Source organism: Rhinatrema bivittatum, chromosome 14 (genome assembly GCF_901001135.1).
Source record: "Rhinatrema bivittatum chromosome 14, aRhiBiv1.1, whole genome shotgun sequence".
Taxonomy (NCBI): Eukaryota; Metazoa; Chordata; class Amphibia; order Gymnophiona; family Rhinatrematidae; genus Rhinatrema; species Rhinatrema bivittatum.
The window spans coordinates 81,619,547-81,641,773 of record NC_042628.1 but is presented as its reverse complement, the minus strand read 5'-3'; the positions used below and the strand labels follow the sequence as shown (position 1 = coordinate 81,641,773).

Genomic DNA, 22,227 nt, shown 5'->3' with positions numbered 1-22,227 from the left:
ACTTTTGGTTCTGACCTTGGCTTGGATTCAGACTTTGCCTGATCTCTCCATGCCGTGACCTTGGCCTGCTTTACGACGCCACCTGACTGCTCTCTACGGGACCTTTGCCTAAATCCTACCAGCCCAGGCACCCAAGGGCTCAACCTGCAGGAGGGAAAGGGTTGGTATCGATGAAGCTCTGACCTCGTGCCAGCTTGAACGTGTCCGTCTGCTGTTAGTGTGAGCCCAGCCAGTTCGACGCAGTGAACCACACCACAGATACTAGGGCTTGCCTCCCATGACACCACAATGAGAAGGAATTTCCCCTGAGGCTCGGGGTCAGATCCACACAAAAGCTAGAATGAGAAAATGCTGTAGGCAGGTCTGTACTAATTGAAGACATTAGAGAAAAATGCACCATGCTTTGCCATTCTGCTAGTGCTACAGAAAGGATTCATAGTGGTAGTAAAAGGAGAAGAATAGGAAAACCCTAGAAAAATGAAGAGATTTTACATCTCATGTTATTTAGGATTTTCTAGCCCTCCTGATAAAATTATGTGAAAAGTGCAATACAGCAAGAAAACATCTACAAGATATCAAATTTACCCAAATACCACCTCTTCCATACAACTTTCAGCAAACAAAAGTAATTTAAACGAGCACTTTTTTCACCATGAGGGGCTGGATTGGGGGCCAGTTTTATCAATGCCCAGAAGACAAACGAGGCGCAAGAAAGTGTCTGAGGTGACTTGGAGATGGCGGCAGCCTGGCGTCTCAGTATGTGACAGGTGGCGCCTCTCCCTAGCTTTGGTGAAGTTCTTAAGCAGGGGCCCTTAGCTCTGAGTCTCCAGGACGTGCTGGCTGCCCTGGCTAATGAAATTTCAACCCTCATCAACCAGAGTCAAAATTTGGTGGCCACTGTTAATTTCCGACCTCCCCGCCACTGCTAAAAGAAAAAAAAAATTAACACAGCTTACTTGTCCTCTGTTCCGTTAATGCTGCAGTGCAGAAGACCGGTACCCGTGTACTTTGACCAATGATGTCAGTAAACACTGATCAGATGAGCAGAATAGCTTTAAAGCAACACTGCAGCCTGCTCTATACTCAGCAACCTGCGTCAGAACATAATCCTCCCTCTTTCACATGCATAATTTGTTCTTTTATATGTCTCCTTCTTCACTTTGACTAATGGGGAGCAGTTTTATCTATTTCATAGAAACATATAGAACATAGAAATACGGCAGAAGAAGACCAAACAGCCCATCCAGTCTGCCCAGCAAGCTTCACACTTTTTTTCTTCACATACTTATCTCTTTCTCTTGGCTCTTAGTAACCTTTCGGTTCTATTTCCCTTCCACCCACACCATTAATGTAGAGAGCAGTGTTGGAACTGCACATAAGTGAAATATCTAGCTTAATTAGTTAGGGGTAGTAACCGCCGCAATAAGCAAGCTACACCCATGCTTATTTGTTTACTCAGGCTATGTAATTCAATCCTTGTTGGTTGTTGTCTGTATATAGATCCACTTTTCTTCATTCCCCCTTTGCCATTGAAGCAGTTATACTGGATATGCATTGAAAGTGAAGTATCAGACTCCCTCCCCTGCCGTTGAAGCAGAGAGCTATGCTGAATATGCATTGAAAGTGAAGTATCAGACTTTCTCCCCTGCCGTTGAAGCAGAGAGCTATGCTGGATATGCGTTGAAAGTGAAGTATCAGACTTTCTCCCCTGCCGTTGAAGCAGAGAGCTATGCTGGATATGCATTGAAAGTGAAGTATCAGACTTTCTCCCATGCCATTGAAGCAGAGAGCTATGCTGGATATGAGTGATATTTCGAGGGAGTAGAAGGGATGCCCACTATCCCCATTGTTATTTATTTAATCTGTAGAACCCTTTGTATGTAAGATTAGAAGTAATTCAGCTATAAAGCCATGGCAACTTCACTTCTTTTTGCAGATAATATATTGCTGGCACTTTCTGAAGTTAGGAGGTCGTTACCAGCAGTGCTGGATTTATTTTTCCAATATAAGGACATAGCGAGGTTTAAACTGAATAGGGACGAAACAGAGACCTTGGATATTTTAGGGCATTTTACATTTTCCAACCTCCCCCGACCCTCCCCAAAAAGACAAAGAAAAAAAATTGAAGAAAATGCAGTTCACCATCTCAAAGCAGTCTCACAATGAAGAAAATAGGCTCAGTCCCTAGAACTGAGATTTGCAGGTCCAGTTTTGCGTACATCTAGTGAGCTGACATAACCCGGGAATCCTGCAGGGGGTATTCAGTCTTACATGCGATGGAACAACCCCCAAAGCTGCCAGAATCGCGCAGCACTTTCCTTACCTGAAAAAACACTGCAATTTGTATTCCACAGTAAAAAGATCCATCATTTGTAAATTCCACATTCCCAAAGTAGGTGGAGAAGCGTCCAGGCAAGGACAAGTTATACATCATTTCACAAAACAGCAGGCTTTAAAACAAACTGATGCACAGCAAATCCCCAAAATTGCCCTGGAGGACTATAATTTAGTAAAGCAAGCTCTGGAGTTAAACTGGTCTATTAAGTATAAATTACTAATGTATGAGATATTGTTTCCCAAAACCTCTGTATCTTAACACGACCATAAACAGCGGTACAGAGATGCTCCCAATAAAGAACACTTACAATATTGAGATAAGAACATGCCATACTGGGTCAGACCAAGGGTCCATCAAGCCCAGCATCCTGTTTCCAACAGAGGCCAAACCAGGCCACAAGAACCTGGCAATTACCCAAACACCAAGAAGATCCCATGCTACTGATGCAATTAATAGCAGTGGCTATTCCCTAAGTAAACTTGATTAACAGCCATTAATGGACTTCTCCTACAAGAAGTTCTTCAATTTTTTTTTGTTTGTTTTGTTTGAGTTTCCCTTCCCTCATATAGGATATTCCACCGTGCACAAAACCGGCTAGGCCTGTGCACAGCCTTCTTCCATTAAGCTTTACTTGACTCCTCCGTAGTCCCTAGCCTCCTGAGCTTTCTTCCCTCTCCTTGTCCAACCCCCCCACCCCCCACTGCCAAGGCCCACTCCCCCCCCTGCTTTTCCCCCTTCCCATCCCTTTTGTTATTTTAGTTTTTTTTCAACATAGTAAAGACCAGGAAGGCTGAGGGTACAGGCAGAGGTTCATTAACAGACAAAATTAAGGCTACTGTAATGCAGAGAGGCCCTCCTTTTTGTCACCATCAGCGGCACCACCAACGCCTAGGGGCCACTCTGAAGGTCATCATGCCCCGGAAGGGTCCAGCCAGGTGAAGGAACAAGGACCCAACAAGACCTAAGCTCTAGAAGATGAAGGAGCCTGGGAAGAGCTAGGGCTCGGGAGTCCGGGAGAGGGGACCTCTAAAACTTTCCAGAGACCTGCAGGGATTGGCGCTGCGCAGCTGGTCCAGAGGGTGCAATGGGCCCATCACCTGGGGCGGAAGGAACCCCCTCCGCTCCACACCCAAGCAAGGCAACCACTGTGGAGGAACCCCCTCCCATGAAGGCAGGCCTCACAGGTATAGCCACACCCCGGGGAAAGTTCCAGGCCAAGCCAGCGGAACCTGTGTGCAACATCAAGGATGGGGCAGACACCACCGACCATGACAAGAATAGCGACGGTGGGTCAGCCAATGGACCCCCCTCAGCCAGTAACGCCGTAACCACAAGAGTCCCCCTCACCAAATGACCCCCGTACGAGTTCCTGAGCTCCCCTTAACACCAGACACTGACATCCTGGCGAGAAGCACCGAGGCTGGAGATGGGCCTATCTCTCCCACCACCATATCCCAAGGCGCAAGTAGCAGGAACACCAGGGGTACTGGGGGAGAAGTCCAAGGAGGGAGGAAGACAAAGAGAGAAAACGAGGCGGGAGGAACCGGATCCAAGTCCACCACCCATAGTTGCCCAGTCTTATGCAGCTATCGCAGCTGATACTTTCCCCACCCCTCCTGTTGGACATGAGGCAAACAGGCCACACCCCTCACCCTCAAGTGTCATCACAGGGGGCATTGCGGCTTAAGCTGTAAACATGCAATTAGGTATGAGATGCTGGCCACAGACAACATCCATGAGTACGCACTGGCGGCGGCACAGGTCTCAGGGGCAGAGGGTGTCTACTCTGCGAGCAAGGAGAGCGGCAGGGCAATGATTTATTTCCGCACTCTGGCTGCTACCCACAATGCCCTGGTCACCGGGCTTGTGGTCAGAGATCTCTTCCAGACTCCAGAGCCGTTGGATGTGCAAGAGGTGCGAGTCGTGCTATCGAATGTACCACCCTTCCTGATGGAGGCTGGGCTGAGGCAGCAGCTCAGTACCCTAGGGGGATGTGCGATCTTCCATCATGGTTCTGCCCCTAGGGTTCAAACAAAGGCAATGAGGCACGTTGAGTCTCACAGGCAGCAGGCGTGGATCGTGCTTCCCAAAGGGAAGGAAGGCATTGAGGTTTGGTTCCCTGTGTGGGATGGGGACCGCTCTTATAAAATCTATTACACTACCATGGAGGTCCGGTGCTACCTCTGTAAAGAGGTAGGGCATATAAGGAAGGAATGTCCTCAGCGGTGAGGACAGCCCCCTGAGGGAGGTGGTCTGTCGCCTGTCCCTGGTTGACGTCTGGCGAAAACAGCACCCCGGGGCATCTGACGGCCACACCTTTATCAGGGTGTGGCTCGGACAGGTGTCTCGCTCTCGGATCAACCATTTTTATTTCTCCTTCGGGTTGATGTCACGAGCCCTTTCTAGTGCCAATGAGGTGGCGGCCTTCACGGACCACCATGCGATGACCGTGAAGGTGAGGTTCGACTCTGGTCGAGCCTTGTGCTGCCTATTGGCACTTTAACAACTGGCTTTTAGAGGAGAAATGGCTCATGACGTCGTTCCGGGAGTTTTGGGGAGACTGGCAAGAGCTCGAGTCGGACGTCCCCTCGCTCGCTGAATGGAGGGATGTGGGGAAGATCCGCTTCGGGCTTCTCTGCAGACAATATGCTAAAGACCTTAGCAGGGAGCGGCGTCTCAAGACGGAGTGGCTCAAGGGGGAGCTGCTCACTCTTGAGGCGGGGTTCTCTGACGCCGAGCACCAGCTGCAGGCAGAGTATGAGGAGAAGCAGCATACCCTTTGGGACCTCGAAGAGCGGCGAGGCCTTTTGTACTCCGCGAAATGGACTGCAGCTCGCGCTTCTTCTACGCACTCGAGAAGAGGAGGGGGGAAGAAGCGGCGGATGAAGTGTTTACTCTCCACCGACGGAACCCCCTTCACTGAGCCGGAAAGGATCAGGGTGAGGGCATGAGAATTTTACTCAGCCCTCTTCTCTCTGGACCATGTCAATCCCAATGCCTGTAGGGACTTGTGGGATGGGCTTTCCCCCGCTCAGTCAGTGAGACAGAGCGAGCTGGAGAAGCCCTTCACTCTGGCTGACCTCTCTGCCGTGCTGGGTTAGATGCCCAACAATAAAACACCAGGCACTTTTTCAATTTCCTAGGACCTGACCTCCTGCGGGTCCTAGAGTAAGCCTGGGAGACCAGCGCCCTTCCCTTCTCTCCAGCTGTCGTGCGGTGCTGACCCTCTAGCCCAAGAGTGGGGACCCGCACGACATTTGAAATTGGCGTCCGGTCTCCCTGCTATGCACAGACTAAGATCATAGCCAAAGCGATGTTGCAGCGGCTAGGGTCTGTGCTGGGAGGTGTGATTCAACCCGATCAGTCCTACACTGTCCCGGGTCGATCCATCTTTGACAACATATTTTTAGTCCGGGGCCTTCTTCATTTTTGCCGTAGGGCCAGTCTGTCAGTAGGTTTTTGGTCCCTTGATCAGGAGAAGGCCTTTGTCAGGGTGGATCACACGTACCTCATAGGAATCCTCCAGGCATTTGGATTTGGCCCCCGTTTCGTGGGTCTTCTCCGTGTCCTGTATTCTTCTGCAGAGTGCCTGGTTAAGGTAAACTGGTCCTTGACGGCGCCTCTGGCATTCGGTAGAGGGATTGCGTCATGGGTGCCCGCTCTCCGAACAGCTCTACGCCCTAGCCATCAAGCCGTTTCTGTGTCTTCTGTGCAGGCGGCTCGTTGGCTTGGTGCTGCGAGCGCCGGAGATGAAGATCACCCGTCGGTCTACGCTGACAACGTACTCCTCATGGTCCAAGACCCACTTGATTTGGAGATGCACCCCTAGCCAGATTGATAATTTTTCTTGGGGCAGGGGGACCCTTAAATATTTGGGTGTCCACCTTACTGCTGTGAAGTCTGCAGCCCCGGCGAACTGGAAGGAGTTGGAGGAAAAGATCATAGTTCGTCTGGGGGCGTGGAAGGGTCTGGTCAAGCTCATGTCCTTCCGGGGGAGGACCTTAGTGGTGAACCAGCTGGTGTCCAGCATGCTGTGGCACCGGCTGGCCGCCCTGAGGCCACCTTCAGAGTTCATCTTCCAGACTCAGAGGAAGTTGCTGGACTTCTTCTGGGCCGGGAGGAGGTACTGGGTCTCCGCAGGTTTCCTGGGGCTCTCCGTTGGGGAAGGAGGGCAGGGGGTGGTGAACATAAGATGCAAAGTCCACACCCTGTGGCTCCAGGCCTTGCGGAGATTCCTGTATGCAGACCCGCCTCCGCAGTGGCGCCCGCTGGGGGCTTTTTTCCTCCAGCAAGTGGGCGGGTTGCGGTATGACTGGCAGCTTTTAGTGATCAATACAGAAGTGTACACGCGCGACTTACCGTCACTGCCAGTCTTCTATCAAGATAGTAGAAAGACTAGGGGCACTCCATGAAGTTAACATGGGGCACATTTAAAACTAATCGGAGAAAGTTCTTTTTTACTCAACGCACAATTAAACTCTGGAATTTGTTGCCAGAGGATGTGGTTAGTGCAGTTAGTATAGCTGTGTTTAAAAAAGGATTGGATAAGTTCTTGGAGGAGAAGTCCATTACCTGCTATTAAGTTCACTTAGAGAATAGCCACTGCCATTAGCAATGGTTACATGGAATAGACTTAGTTTTTGGGTACTTGCCAGGTTCTTATGGCCTGGATTGGCCACTGTTGGAAACAGGATGCTGGGCTTGATGGACCCATGGTCTGACCCAGTATGGCATTTTCTTATGTTCTTAAGATATTTTCAAAGCCTGGAGTGTGGTCTCCGGAACAAGAGATCCCTCAGCGCCCCTGAGCTTGGACATTCCAGAAGAGCCCCTTATTCACAACCCCGCTCTGGTTGTGAATGCCCTGGAGTCCCCTCAGGTGCGCCGATGGCTCATAGAGTCCAGGACCATGGGGGTCGGAGATCTCCTGAGCACAGACCGGCAATGTTGGGTGTCCCTGCACATGGGCATGGGGCACCCAGGGAGCTCAGGGAGATACGGGGCCATTTTACCCCCCTGGCCCCTCCAGCCAGTCCGAGGGGGTCCCCACCTCTACCCACCCCTGCTCTCCCAGACCTATTGGCCCCCCCCGATACACCAAGGACCCCTCAACCTCCCTGTCCCCCACCCCACAGCCTGAGCAGGCTGGATGCGCTGCAGCAGGTGCCTTTCCGGGATGTCCCGAAGAAGGCGCTGAATGATTTGGTACACCACTGGGTGCACCAGACTACCCTCTCTAGCCGCTCAGATACACCTTGGCGGAGGGTATTGGGCGGTGCGCAAAAGCCCCGGTGGGAGCAGTTCTACTCAGAACTGATTCTGAAGCCCACCGGGGTCTTGAGCCGGCGCATCGCCCACGGGGCAGTCGCAACAGGCAGCCTGCTGGGGCACATCAGGGGGATCAGGAGGAGGGTGCGAATTCTGCGTGGAGGAAGACATGCTGGAGCACGTCTTCCTCTGATGTCCCTGGTTGACACCTTTCCTCGCAGAATTGAAGGCCCTCCTCCTGCGATTTCGGCTGCAATTCAGCCCTCACCTGCATTTTCTCACCTATTCATTTATGGCCGCACCACCTCGAACAATAGGAGATTGAGGGCCAAGGACCACCTTGTCAACTACATCGTAGCCACTGCAAAGCATGTCATACACAGGACAAGGACCGTGGTGTCGGAAGGTGGTGCCCTGGAAGACTGCGTGGTGCGGGCCAGGGTGAGGATGGAATATGAACACGCTGTAGCCAAAGATACAATAGATGAATTCGTCTGGAAATGGGTAATAGCGGACGGGCTCTGCGAGGTTCTCGGCATACCCCAGCCTTTCCTAATACTACACATTTAGGCTTTTGTTTTAGGGCAGTGGGGCACGCCCTCCACGGAGCGCGTGTATGGGAGGCGTTCCCGCCCTTAGCAAGCCACGAGCCTCGGGGTCCCGCATGGGCAGCCGGGAGTAACCCCGAAGCCTCCCTGCAAGGGTTACGATCCCCTTTCCCTCCTCCCAGTCCTCTTGCAGTAACTTTGGGAGTAGACCTGGCAGTGGAACCCCTGTCCCCTCCCCTCCCCCCATATTCTGAGCTGAGGACACCTCTGAACAGCTCAGTCACAACAACACCAAGTGACTCCTGCTCAGGCCAATTAGAGTGGCCCTGCGGGATGCAGGGCCACCACCGTATCTTGGATCTTGTCGGGAGGAAAGGCTACCGCCACCCTCCCAGAATGTACAGGGATGGCCTGAAATAGTCCCTCTGCTGTCTGAGTCGGGTGTTGGTTCTCCTTTTATCTCCTTTTATCATCCTTTTATCTACTTTTATCTCCTTTTATCATCCTTTTATCATTTATAGGTTTCTCAGCAGCTTTATCAAAACAAATTGGACATGCTAAACACATGTCGTTTCTATAGTTACTTCCTATAATCCCTGTTATGCCCACCTCTTTATCTGTTACCTGTTTGAAGTGTTTTTCTCGTTTCAATGTAAATCGCCCTGCGAGGCGTTAGTTTTATTTCCTTGTAAACCGGGGTGATATGTATATTATACAGGAACCCCGGGTATATAAAAACTAAAAAATAAATAAATAAATAAATCCTCATTCCAGTTTTCCTGCCTCAAACAGAGTTGTGCTTTATCACACACACACACACACCCCTGAGAAGGGGTTCCAGTTCCTTCCTCCAATCGAGAAAGAATACTGTGGTGCTTGAACAGGTAAGTGTGAATCGGTTATTTACTCTTTCAGACTAGGGGGCACTCCATGAAGTTAGCATGGGGCACATTTAAAACTAATTGGAGAAAATGTTTTTCTCTCTCAACACAATTAAGTTCTGAAATTCATTGCCAGAAGTTGTGGTTAAGGCAATTAGCATAACTGGATTTAAAAAAGGTTTGGATACGTTCCTGGAGGAGAAGTCCATAAACTGCTATGAATCAATAGGGAATAGCCACTGATTGTGGCCAACATTAGTAGCATGGGATGTATTTAATGTCAGAGTACTGGCCACTGTTGGAAACAGGATGCTGGGCTTGATGGACTCTTGCTCTGACCCAGTATGGCAGGTTCTTATGTTCTTATGGAGTTAATGGAGGAAGCTATCCTAAGGAGGAAATGTCCTGAGGAGTTCCTGTCTGACATAGGAATTCAGCCTGAAGCCCATCAAAGTGCTAGAAGTTGGTGGCTGTGGAAGGCTGCAACCAGCTCCCTCCACCTAGTGGCGCGGCCACCCACCGCTCATCGGCCCCAGGAGTCTCATGGCGGTGGGGAGCCACTGCCGACGCACTTCACCTGTGCTGACTCCCCACCAGGTCACCGATGTTAATGCTCCCTCCCGGCCGGGCGCAGCCGAGCTCTGCCTAGGCCGGCCTGCATAGCCGGGCATCCCTAGGCACGCACACGTCACCTGACCCTAAAGGGCCTTCTACGGGAGGTGCCACAGCTCCTCCCTGCTGACCCCGGCCTATATAAAGCAATGCCTGCTCCTCAGCTCCTGCTTCTGTTCCTAGAAGTTTCATTCCTGCTCTCTGACCTATGCATGTACCCGGACCACGAGATTCACTGCCTGCCATGACCCTTGCCAGTGTCCTGTCTTCCAGAGTCGCCTTGCCAGTCTCTTCTACACCGTACCCGGACTCCAAGCTCCTGCGCCCGCCCCTACAGTACCTGAGACCCCACATAAGTCCAGCCGGCCCCGGTACCCAAGGGCTCCAAGCTGGTAGTGGTGAAGCTCCAGCAGGGTCTCAGTCCACTCACAGCCTCACCTGCCGACGGTGGGGACCTGTGGGGCTCCACCCCATCAGTTGTGCCAACTCCCCCTCAGCCCAGGGATCCACGACCCGTAATAAGAGGAAAGCGACCTTCTGCCTGTCCTCGGTCCCTGTTCAGAAATACAAGTACAGAGATGCAGTGGGGCAACCCCATAGATGACTTAAGCCTCTTCCAGGAGGGAAGGGTCCCTGCCCTAGACAGCAGGGTGATTTTACTGAAAAATCAGAATATGTCTGTACTTTTTATTTATTTATTTCGATGTTTTTATATAGCGTGGCACGTTTGGAACATCGCTTTACAAGAAACATGAAAAAGATATAAAAAATAGCAACAGGCTTCACAATGCAAATTCATAAGTTAACAGGAACTGCATAACAGCGGAAATCTGTACAAAAATGTACAGAACAATAACGAGATAATGGCATTGCTTTAAAAGATGGGGGGTAGTACCAGAGAATTAATATTGAGGGAGGTAGGTCCGATAAGATGAGAGAGTAAATGGGGTAAGATAAGACGGGGAGAGGTGCAGGTGTGTATAGATCAGGTGTAGGCCTGTTTAATCAGCCAGGTCTCGAGATTCTGTTTGAATTTCCTGGGGCACAATTCCTGGCGGAGACTTGGGGACATCTTGTTGCACAGGACGGGTCCTGCTATGGATAGCGAGCGTTCACTGGTGGATACAAGTTTAGTGAGTTTAGGCGAGGGTGGATGTAGTTTGCCTGATGCTGTGGGTCTGTCAGGTTTGCGACATCTGAATTGCTCTGTAAACCAGTGCACGTTTTGGTTGTGAAGGGATTTATGTATGAGGGTGAGGGATTTATATATTATCCTGGAGGTGAGAGGCAGCCAGTGTAGGTGTTGGAGGACCAGTGTGATGTGATCGTGACGGTGGGCATTTGTCAGGATACGGGCAGCCGCATTTTGTAGCATCGGCAGAGGTTGCAGATGCTACTTGTTTGCAGTTTGGGGTATTATTTACTAGTATATCAGTATTTATGGACTTTATTATGCCCATCCTCATTAGCAGTAAAATAATCTTCTTTTGAACCAATCTTGGAGTCAGCTTGATGTTTTGGCAGGGACTGGAGTGATGGTTGGATGAGCCCCAGAGAGAAACTGTAAGGGGCTCTCCCCCCCCCCCCCCCCCCCGGTGCAGGAACCCCTTGTAGGTCATGGGGCTGGCTCCGGTCCATGAGCCTCCCCTTGGGTCCCTGTGCCCAAAATCTGATAAGAACAGAGGCTTGAGAGTAAGGGGCGTATTAGAAAGACGTAACCTGGTGAGCTGCAGAGCCAAATCCCTAGGTGCAATACAACTTGGAGAGGATATAAAGTAATAAAGGTGAGGTTTTGCCATCTTACATCATGGTAATGCTGTACCACTATTTTGTTCTATACATTTCTCTGTAGAATCTGAAGTTATTATTAATATTTGAACAAATATGAAACATGAATGCTGGTCTTACACAAAAATTCCTGCATAAAAAAAAGTTAACCTATTAAGGCATTAAACTCTTGACAAGACGAGGAATGTTATTTTCCAGGCGTTGCTATTTGAAAGGTTCAAGGGGAATGAATTCTGCTGTCTGTCTGTCCTGCCTGCAAAGCCATTACAAGCAGTGAGCAGAAGGGATCCACACCGCCCTTTGGAGTCAGTATGCAAGCATGGGAGCCGGAAAAAGAAGTAGGGTCTCAAAACGACCTTAGCCAGGCCAGTCTTTGTCCAGTGCCTGCCCTGCATTACGGTATCTGGGTTCCCTTCTGCCCACCCAACCCAACTCCAGATCAGGAGGAGCAGGCAGGCTTGCCTTTCAGAACTCATCATCTTTTGTATGCAACCTCAAAACAAAAGGTGACTTTTCCCAATTATTATAATCTGGAGCTATTCCTTGTTTCCTACCCCCTGCATTGTTCAGCCTCCTGGGAACGCTTATCCTGTCTGGTCAATGCAAAAATGCAGGACCACAACTCCCAAAATCCTTTGGAGTGAGAGCTGAAAAACTAGGACTGACTCTCAGTGCCCCTGTGCATGCACATCTAAGAGGCCAATTCAGTACGGGGTAATAGCACCTTGAAAACGTGTGGCCAACCTCGCAAAAACTAATAGTGCTCATCACATGCAAATGCACGTTGAGGAGCCTATTAGTTGACCGGGATACTGAAAGTAAAGCCTGCCCAAAGGCAGGCGATAACCACAGAAAAAACTGCTTTTCTGTACACCCTCTGACTTAATACCATCGCAATATTGTCAGAGGTCCCAAAAAAAACCCCCCAAAAAACATTAAAACACTAAAATTAAAAATCTGCCCGCCGGTCAGTGGGTTGGAAAACGGACGCTCAATTTTGCCGGCATCCATTTTCCAAACCCGTGGCTGTCAGTGGATTAGAACATAAGAACATAAGAAATTGCCGTACTGGGTCAGACCAAGGGTCCATCAAGCCCAGCATCCTGTTTCCAACAGTGGCCAATCCAGGCCATAAGAACCTGGCAATTACCCAAACACTAAGAAGATCCCATGTTACCATTGCTAATGGCAGTGGCTATTCCCTAAGTATAATTGATTAATAGCCAAACAGACGCCGGTAAAATGAAGCTTTGGTTGTCGGACCCGCTGACAGCCGCTAGGGACGTGCTAGTGCCCCTAGCGCCTCCTTATTAGCGCAGGCCCTAATTTAAATACAAAATTGCACGCCCAGGAGAGCGGGTGCTCCACATGGAGCGCAGGTTCTGCCGCACTTTTTAATGAATTGGCCTGTTAAAAAGTTACCATCCAGCCTGGTTGGGCTTTTAGGTAAAGTTTCATAAATAAAGTTTATTTTACTATGTGAAAGACCTCTCCAAACACTTCTGGCTTTGATTTGCTGAACTATGCTCTATTATTGCTGCACCTAAATGTTTTAAGAAAACAAAACCACTTGGAATCACCGGGATAAATAATTCCAAAACAAGTCCACAGAGCTGATTTAATGGCCAGAACATTTGGAATAGGCATTTTTAAATCTCGGAATTTCAGAAAGGCTCACACACTCTTCATTAGCAGCAAAATACAGTTTGCAAAAAAAAAAAAAAGCCAGGCTTTAAAGTAAAGTTGAACTAGAGGTGAAGAGGGAGATCAGAGCAGGTGCAGCTGGCGGTGGCTCTGTGAGTCCCGAGATGGGGGCAGAAAGGAGCGGGACCTTCCCTCAAGTGCAGCCATTGCTGCAAGAAAAGTACAAACCCTTTCCAAAGAGCCCACAGCTCTGCCCTGCTCCTGAAGAAGGAAGCCCGTGGCCATCTCACAGACCCCCTCCCCTCCCCCCATGCAGAGGCGGCGGATGTTCCCCTCACCTGCGAGCGCAGCTGCGATTTCCCCTCTTGCCCCTCTCCGAGCCCGACGAATGGCCCCGCCTCCTCCTCGCGCTGCCCAGGTGGGGGCGGGGCTCCTGCGTCCTGCAGTCCGAGTTTCCGAAAAGGCTTTTCTGCTGTAATTCAAGGTAATTAAAAAACGCCTTCCGAGAATCTTTGTAACGTTTTATAGTGAAACAGAGACGTGTGAACAGTGCCCAGGACGCAGCTCTACCTGCACCTCAGAGCAGCGGCTGGAAGCTTCCTTCCCGCTCCATTTCCAGCTTTTTTCCGTGGCGCCAGGAAGTTTGGGTTTGTAACAATCCTAACATTTGCCACTGCTCTGGTCATTATGACAGGGCACCAGGAGGCCCCAGGGCAGGTGATTCCTGTGGGGCCCCAGTGCACTGCAGGCAGGCTGCGGTCCCAGGGGCCACCCTGTAGTAAAGCAAGCAAGGTCCAGGCGGCCTCAGGAAGGGCCATGAGCCCCCGGCCTTCTCCACTCAATACTCTCTTGTGCCATGCATCTGTACAAAGGCATTTTAATATTTGGTTTCATTCTCTAGTCCTTCCCTAGATCGATACAGTAAAGTGGGGCCGCGGTTACCCTGCTCCTAACTTGCCTTCTACTCACTTTCCGGCCGCGTTAGCCCTTCCCGTGATACACTATCCCCTTTAACCCATTCTTACCGCCTCTTAAAATCCCCGGGTGACCCCTTCCGCCCGCGGCATGTATATTAGATGTAAACGATCGAATTAGCTATTCCCTCCCATACAGTAACGCGCGCCCCGACTATCGCTTTTTTACCCTGCCGTTCTGCCGCGCGTTTACCCTGCTAACTTACCGCCTCCCCTTACCCCAGCGTTAGAGGCAGGGGTAAGGGTAGACGGCAAACTTTCCCCCAGCCCCCACTCACCTGCCCTGGCCGCGTCCGGTCTCCGGTGCAGCCCCAGTCCTGTCCCCTCCTCCCGAAGCAAAAAAAAAAAAAAACCCCCGAAAAAAAAGTAGCAAGAGAGCGAGGGGAGAGACGGGCAATCCTAGGCTCGGGCCTGCCAGTCCCTTCTCCTCTCCTCCCCAAGCAGGGCGCGAAAAGCAGCCTTGCTCCGGGAGGAGGGGGGAGGGCAGTTTGAAGCGACTTACTTTTGCAGCCCCCCCCCCCCCCCCGGACATCGGCGACGACCGCGGCTCCAGCCTCCAGCTGTCAGACAGACGCATTGCACGTGGGAAAGCGGCCCCTATGCGTGCAATTGGCTGCTCAAGACGTGACGTCACATGCCGTGACGCCAAGCGTCGTGACGTCACGTCTTGAGCAGCCAATTGCACGCATAGGGGCCGCTTTCCCACGTGCGATGCATCTGTCTGACAGCTGGAGGCTGGAGCCGCAGTCGTCGCCGATGTCCGGAGGGGGGGCTGCAAAGTTAAGTCGCTTCAAACTGCCCTCCTCCCGGAGCAAGGCTGCTTTTCGCGCCCTGCTTGGGGAGGAGAGGAGAAGGGACTGGCAGGCCCGAGCCTAGGATTGCCCGTCTCTCCCCTCGCTCTCTTGCTACTTTTTCGGTTTTTTGTTTTTTTTGCTTCGGGAGGAGGGGACAGGACTGGGGCTGCACCGGAGACCGGACGGGGCCAGGGCAGGTGAGCGGGGGCTGGGGGAAAGTTTGCAGAGCATCAGAGAACATAACTGTCCACTTCCTGGTACCTGTCATTTCAAATGTCATTTGAAATGACATTTGAAATGACAGGTACCAGCGTGGCCGTGAAGCGTTAGGCCCGCGCACCCAGGATACTGTATAGCGCTCTATACAGTAAAATGGGTTACGCGGGCCTAACCTTCGCCTAAGGCTTCGCAGCCGCGGCTTGCATTTGCATGCAATTAGAAGAGAGTATCGAGCGGTAGGTGAAGAGAACTGTGCGTGCGGGGAACGAGGGTGCGCCCGGCACTGCCGCACTCTTTCTAACGCGGCCTTACTGTATCGACCTGAATGTCAGGCTGAGCCCCAAATACAGGCAGCTGATTGGCCCCTGGCCTTGCCTGATAGGATTAAGAAACTTACTGACTAATACATGAAGGTTATTGCAAGGGAACTTATGTATCGCAAACTACTGTCTTAGCCCCTAATTAACATGTTTTCAATGTTCTGGCTTAGAAATGAACGTTGATTTTGTAAACTGTTGTGATCTTCTATTGGAACGACGGTATATAAAATTCCTAAATAAATAAAGTCTAATATTCTATTTGCTTTTTCAATTGCAACTCTCCTTGTGCCAAACATTTCAAGGTATTGTCAGCTCCTTTTCCTGGGTGAATGCACATTCATTGTGGATACCCTGGAAAGCCCAAATGGCTGGGTGTGTCCTAAGAACTGGATTAGGGGACGCAGATCTAATACACACGGCTTCCCAAACCTGTCCTGGGCACATCCACAAGGAATATACCCGAGATAAGTGTGCATACCATGGAGACTCGGTGTGTGCAAACTTATCTCATGCACATTCATTGTGGATACCCTGAAAACATACCTGATTGTGAAGTCCCCAGGAAAGTTTGGGAAACCCTGATCTAATGTATTTTGGGTTGGCCACTGGCAGGAAGATCCAGTCCTAGCTTTCTTCCATTGCATGCAGAGAAATCAAGTTCTGAGGTCCAAAGCAGGAAAAAAATGGAAGCAGCTGATAATCTCAGTCTCCATGACCATCAAAGACTGCAACAAACAGGTCTGTTTTTCAAGACATTCACAATGAATATGCATTAGCTATTTGCATACAAAGGAGGCAGTGTGTGCAAATATCCCCCATACATATTCATTGTGGATATCCTGAAAACCAGACCTGGTCTAGGCCCTCCAGGACCAGAATTTCCTGCTCCTGCTGTGACACTTGCACATGAAGCCCTCAGTCCTTGGGGCACACCCAGCCAGTCAGGTATTCAGAATATTCACAATGAATATGCATGAGATGAATTTCCATACAATGTAATGCGCTCCCAGGCCATTACCCAGATCAAGTGAAAGAGCCCCACACTCCAACCCTGAACATCAGACGAGCCTCTAACCTGCTAATCTTTGGGAAACTATTAAACTCCTGGCTTTCTGAGGGCGCTTTTGGTCCAGAAACTGTAGCATATCCTGCCTTGCAAGAGAGGTCCCTGCCAAGTCTCCAATATGTAGCAAATTCACTCCCAAGATATTCACTAGAAATGTAGAAATTCTGCTGCCAGGCACTCTAGACATGGGAGCCATGTGCCCCAGTACCCCTAGAAGACTTTCTCATGTGAAGGTAAATATTCCTAGTCCCTTTCTGTGCTGTTATCTATGTCAGCCACCTCTCAATTATATGTCCTAAACGTAGCTCTTTTCTATTGTGCCTTATTGTACGTATTTGACTGTGACCCTAACTTGTAACATGCTTCGAGCTGTGCTAATTGGAAAAGCAAGAAATAAATGATGATATTTTGAATACTCTATCCCTGTGATCATCACTGGAAGGTCATGTCCCCATCTGTTGCATTCCAGGGGTCTGAGGACAATGGGCTCTTTCAGTTTCTGTACTGCTAAGTACCGTGGCTTGTAGCACGCAGGCAAGCAAGAGAGCAGCCTGGATTAATCGAGCTATTGATGACAGGACATCAAAGCAAGAGGGAAAACAGGAGAGAGAGAGAGAGAGAGAAAGGCAGACAGAGACATCCTCTATCTGCACCACATGGACCAATTTAATTCCACAAACTATGCTCTTTCCTCTAATAGAAAATTATTAATCATCATTTAGATTATTTCCCATCATTTATTAGTAAGCCCTGGAGCTTACCTGCTCCCACCATTATCAATCCAAGTAAAGCAGGGGTGTTGCAGTGCTGATCATCCTCAGATTCCTCACAACGATTCACATAAAGCATGAATACAGCACGGATGTCACACTGATTCACATAAATGATGAATACAGCATGGATGTCACACTGATTCACATAAAGCATGAATACAGCACAGACATCACACTGAGTCACATAAACCATGAATACAGCATGGATGTCCTCACAGTGACCTCTGGAGAGAATTCCAGAGGTCACCATGAGGGATCCAGACTTTCACCTCCACAGCCCCAGCTTCCAAAGGTCCCACACATCTTGCAGCAGAAGAGAACCGGAAAGCTCATTTATTTATTTAAATCATTTGTTTATCACTTAACTGATATAATCTCTCTAAATGATGTTCTATTTAAAATTACATAAAAATAAATTTATAACATCACAAATAAAATAATACAATAAAATAACTTAACATAAAATACTGCCCACCTTCTTCACATATCAACTTTCCACAGTACCTGTTATCAACCAGGTCTTACATAGAAACATAGAAATGATGGCAGAAAAGGACCAAATGAGCCACCCAGTCTGCCCAGCAAGCTAATGCCAGTACCTGCTGCACTGTGCAGGTTACCCTCATGCTTATCAGTTTCCCAGACCGTAAAAATTGGGGTGCTTGGATGCTATTTGAATCCAATTTCCATTAACCCTTCCCGTGGAAGCAGAGAGCAATAATGGAGCTGCATCAAAAGTATCAGGCTTAGTGATTAAAAGCCGTATCAGCAAGTTACCCCTATGTTTATTTGTTCCCCAATACATAAAAATTGGTGCCCCCGTTAGTCGCTGTCTGAATCCAATTCGTCTTTTCCCACTGCCGTTGAAGCAGAGAGCAATGTTGGAGTTGCATTAAAACTTGATACTGTTATTTGTTAAGGGTAGCAACTGCCACACTAGCAAGATACCCACAGTGTTTATCCCATGCCCCTTTGAATTCCTTCACTGTTTTGGTCTTCACCACCATCTCTGGAAGGGCATTCCAGGCATCCACCACCCTCTCTGTACATGTAAGACTGTTAGTGTAAAAGTGTTTGAATTCCTTGCCACCGTCCCTCCCAACGCAGCCTTTGTGGCGAAACATGGGCTCCATGTCAGGGGACAACATGTAAATGCATTACTTTGGACATGTTTCTAAACAGAGGAGTTGTCATTGGAATAAAGAATTGAAATATCCCAGAACTTGAAAGGACTATAACCCGCTCTGTACTCGCTCTTTCACTTTGATTGTATATTGAGTGTGGAACGATTCTCTGCCTTCTTGCCAAGAAATATTTCCTGACATTGGTTCTGAGTCGTTCTCCCTGGAGTTTCATTTCATGACCTCTAGTTCTATTGATTTCTTTCCAATGGAAAAAGTTTGATGATTGTGCATCATTAAATCCTTTCAGGTATCTGAAGGTCTCTATCATATCTCCCCTGCACCTCCTCTTCTTCACAGTGTACATATTCAGATCCTTCAGCCTCTCCTCATTAGTCTTCCAATGCTGACCTCTCACCATTTTGGTCGCTCATCTTTGGACCGCCTCTATCCTGTCTTTATCCTTTTTGAGATACAGGCACCAGTACTCAACCCAGTACTCCAGGTGAGATCTCACCAAGGACCTGTACAAGGGCATTATCATCTTTTTCTTACTGGTTATTCCTCTTTCTGTGCAGCCCAGCATTCTTCTAGTTTTGCTATCACCTTGTCACATTGGTTCATTGCCTTCAGATCTTCAGACACTACCACACCAAGGTCCCTTTCTCAGTCCATGCACATTAATCTTTCACAACACATCACATACAGCACTTTTGGATTGCCACACCCCAGATGCATGACTCTACACTTCTTGGCATTGAATCCCAGCTGCCAAATCTTCGACACTCTTCAAACTTTCTTAAATCACTTTTCATTCTCTCTACTCCTTCAGGTGTGTCTATGCTGTTGCAGATCTTAGTACCATCCAAAAAACAGACAAACCTTACCTTCTATCCCTTCCGCCAGGTCACTTACAAAGATATTGAACAGAATTTGTCCCCAAACCGATCCCTGTTGCACTCCATTTAACACCGTTCTTTCTTCAGAGTAGGTTCCATTTGCCATCACACTCTGTCTTCTATCCATCAACCAGTTTGTAATCCATGCCACCACCTTAGCACTCACTCCCAAGCTTCTCATTTTGTTCACGAGTCTCCTATGTGGGACCGTATCAAAAGATTTACTAAAATCCAAGTAAATCACATCCAGGATTCTTCCCTGATCCAATTCTCTAGTCACCCAATCAAAAAAATCAATCAGATTACTCTGATAGGACTTTTCCCTGGTGAATCCATGCTGCCTTGGACGAGAAACCCACTGAGTTGTATATAGTTCACTATATTTTCCTTCAGCAGAGTCTCCATTAATTTTCCCACCACCGAAGTGAGGCTAACCGGCCTGTAGTTTCAGCCTCCTGTCTACTCCCACTCTTGTGAAGCAGGACCACCGTCGCTCTTCTCCAATCTTGCGGCACCACTCCCGTATCTAGGGATATATTGAGCAGGTCCTTCAACAGCCCCACCAGCACATCTCTGAGCTCCCTCAGTATCATTCAACTGCTTACGAAATTTCAGTAGGTCTGTTTCCTCCTTCATCTGCATTCATTACCCAGCAGCCCCCAGAAAAGAGCTTCAGAGGTCACTGCAAGGGATGCAGACTTCAGGTTCTACAGCCCCAGCTTCCAGCAGAAGAGGACCAGACGTGTGTGCCTTTAGGCGCATGCACCGCACAACTCCTTACTATAAATTTATTACAGGTCTTATTCAGAAGGAATTTAATTCATAAAAGTCAATAACGTGGGTAACTAGTTACTTAAAAGTAGATTAATTTTAGTGTTTTGAGGTTCATTGACAGACAAATATAAAATATATCAATAGACTACAGATACTTTAAATTAGCTTTACATGCTTACTCTCTTAAAAATTTTAACTCAATAACAAATTAACAAAATTAAGATGCAGATAGCAGTCCAGCAGCAAGAGGGAGGCTTTCCGGTCTTATGCACTAAGTGCTAAGTACATGATTATTTACCAGCTGGCACTAAGTGGAAAGCTGGGAAAGTCCTCAAAGAAAGAGTTTGATTTCTCGAGGCTAGAGTGGCGGAGGAGCAAAGGGAGAGTGAGAGGTATATGGAGGAGACCTTCAGGGACATAGTAGAGAAGTCCCACCTGCAATCTGTTAGCCATTTATTTAAAATCTTTTCTATACCGTCGTTTGGTAGTGCACCATCACAATGGTTTACATAGCGGCACGTATCTCTAATGTTCAGTTTGGGAAACGCTATCTTACAAGGTGCCAAAATAGTTTCAGTAACATGTTTCAATAATATAATCTATATGAAAGTTGACATGGATCTTATCCCTATGTATGATTAATAGGGTAACCGTATTAGTATAGTTCTTTATACTTTCTCTGTGTATCGATAAAATTAACATATGAGATAAAATAATAAAATATGCAGGTATGCATTGTGTGACTTTGAGCTGTGTGTTGATGTTCCGTTGCCTGTCATAATTTTTATTTCTTATTCTCTGTTTTCACTGTAAAAAGCTTTTTTAAAAAGCCAGGTTTTTAAACTTTTTTTGAAGAGTTTTAAATCTCTCTGTAGTCTAATTTCCAGGGGCATTGTGTTCCACAGAATTGCTCCAGCTAAGGATAGGGCTTGCTCTCTAACTTAGGTCAGTCTTGCTGTTCTAACTGAGGGGATGGTTAGAAGGGATTTATTGGCTGATCTAAGATTTCTCTGGGGGACATGTAAGTGCAGTGCTGTGTTTAACCAATCCGCTTTTTCTTCATTAATTAGTTTGTGAATTGTGCACAGTGTTATATATTGAACCCTTTGTTCTATTGGCAGCCAGTGCAGTTCGGCAAGTGTTTGCGTGATATGATCTCTTTTATTTTTACCGGTAAGTACTCTGGCGGCAGAGTTTTGCAGGATTTGGAGCGGTCTTATAGTTGAATATGGCAATCCCTGAAACAGTGTGTTGCAGTAATCTATGCTGGCGAATATAAATACCTGTAGGACTGTTCAGAAGTGTGTTAGTAAGGATTTCAACCTTCTGAGGACCATACGTTTGGCATAACCTTCTTTAACCTTCAGTGATGTGTTGCTTAAGGCTGAGTTCCATGACAATTATTAAACCAAGGTTTCTAGCTTTCTCGGCTAGCTCTATTTTTATATTATTTTTAAGTTTGATTGGGGTTTGAATCAATTCTATGTTTTTACGCTCTAGGTGTATAAATTCTGTTTTTTCGATGTTGATTACTAGCTCCATTTGGTTTAGCAGTTGTTTAATTATATCTAGATACATCATCGCTAGGTTTAATGTTTTTTTCAATTGTTTCATCTACATGTAAAATTAGTTGAATGTCGTCGGCATATATATAATGTGTGATATCTAGTCCAGCCAGGAGGTGACATAGGGGTAGCAAGTAAATCTTAAATAGTGTTGCCAAGAGTGAAGATCCTTGAGGTACTCCTGTTTTTAGCTCTATTTTGTCTGATAATGTGTTTTTTATCTGTACTTGAAAGTATCTATTGTTTAGGTAGGATCTAAATCAGTCAAGTGTTTTATTTTGAAGTCCTATTTCTTCAAGCCTTTTTAGTAGTATGATATGATTTACTGTGTCAAATGCTGCTGAAGGAGGACGGTCACCTGGAAGGAGAGCATCACCTTGGTGAGGCAGGAAGCAATAGTGTAGCTAGGACTTCCTCTCAAGGTGATATTGTATCCTCTTGCACTAAGAATATGTCTCCAGGGGCCTGTGTCCAGGAGGGAAGGGTTAAGATGGCCATAGTAGCTGGTGATTCATTTATTAGAAAGGTCAAAAGCTTGGTAACTTGCCTGCCTGGTGCGAAGGTGGCGGTCCCCATGCGTCATATAAATAGGATTTTAGATAGTGCTGGGAAGGAGTTGGTTGTCTTGGCACATGTGGGCACC

At 48.0% G+C, this 22,227-nt stretch overlaps 1 protein-coding gene across 1 annotated transcript in view; it reads right to left on the bottom strand.

Annotated features, from left to right (window-relative positions):
- The window catches only part of HPN (hepsin), a 133,040-nt gene extending 132,033 nt beyond the window's left edge, over positions 1–1,007 (bottom strand). The window contains exon 1 of the mRNA XM_029576764.1: positions 957–1,007. The gene's annotated coding sequence lies outside the window, so the exon portion shown is untranslated. The remainder of the gene's footprint in view (positions 1–956) is intronic.
- Positions 1,008–22,227: the final 21,220 nt, after the last annotated feature.